We start from the raw sequence: 1,233 nt of genomic DNA, 5'->3' as shown, positions 1-1,233 counted from the left end.
TCCCCTCCTCTACTTCCCCTGCCTTCATATACCTTCGATCTCCAGCCACACAGTTCTGGCTGCAGTTTTCTAACTCCAGTGTCCAGATTCCCAGAGCTCCAGCACCTTTTCGGACCGTGCTCCTAGCTCCTAGCTTTGTGTACTGAATTTTGAGCTGGCCACTGCAAACTCTCCTTCCTAGGAGGACCAGACAGCTGTAGGCACTGAACATCTATGAGGCTCAGGACTGGAGACTAAGACTGACCAAAATTTGAGGGCAGAAGGCCAAGGGGAGCTGCTCACTGGGTTTTGGGTTCAATTGCTCGTTATTTTTAGCTGCTGACTCACAGTCCCTGGCATCTGAGTTTGGGGCTAGCAGGCTGGGTTAGGGGGCTATTAATAGAGCCAATGCACAGCCCCGACCCAGTTCAATTTGGAAACATGGGGAACAAGGAGCCTCCCCTGCCATCCTGTTTTGTAAAGCTGCAGAGGATAAAGACAGTGACTGGGACAAATGCTCTCTGGCTGCAAGGTAACTCAACCTAGTATCACACAAGAGAAGGCCTATAAGCACAGTCCTGGGTACAGCTCTCCCCTATACTTGCTATGGATTGGGGTCTCTACCACGATGAAGGTTCTATTGTACTAGCGGAGAGGGTGGATTATGAGTGTCAGTGGAGAAGTTACTGTGGTGTGGCCTTGACCTGCATGGGCCTACTCCCAGGTTACACAGCTTATTAGTTTACTAGAAGGGAAATCTGAGAATTTCTGGTCCCCAGGAGACGTCATGAAGATAGGGCAATTCAGCATGATCCTAGTAAAGGTGGCACAGAGCCAAGAAGCTTCCAAGTTCCAAGTCTACCCTCCTCCCATTCTTTGTATTTCTTCTGCTCTTTGCGGACTCTGTCCCTACTCAAAGGAGTCTGCAGACTTGATCCCTTTTACACTTCTCCACAGAGAAATCTAACTCAGGAGTCACTTGTGAATAATCCTTTTAGGTTTTTGTCTTTCCCATTGAGCCTTTACTGTGATGGACTAAAGTAGGAGTTTCCTGAGGCACACGTCAAGAATGGTGGGCAGATCTTGATACTTTACTGGACTAATCACCAAAATTATTCCCACCCACTCTCAATTTGCTAGAACTCCCTTTGGTAAAGAACAGCAGTTTTCATCCTTCACCCCTTGAAAATGAGAAACTTCTGTGTTCAGCAATCTAGATGAAACTATGTGTGGGCCAAAAGACAGTGCCTCTCC

The sequence above is a fragment of the Grammomys surdaster genome, unplaced genomic scaffold (genome assembly GCF_004785775.1).
Source record: "Grammomys surdaster isolate TR1022 unplaced genomic scaffold, NIH_TR_1.0 197, whole genome shotgun sequence".
NCBI lineage: Eukaryota > Metazoa > Chordata > Mammalia > Rodentia > Muridae > Grammomys > Grammomys surdaster.
This window is presented reverse-complemented; position numbering follows the sequence as displayed.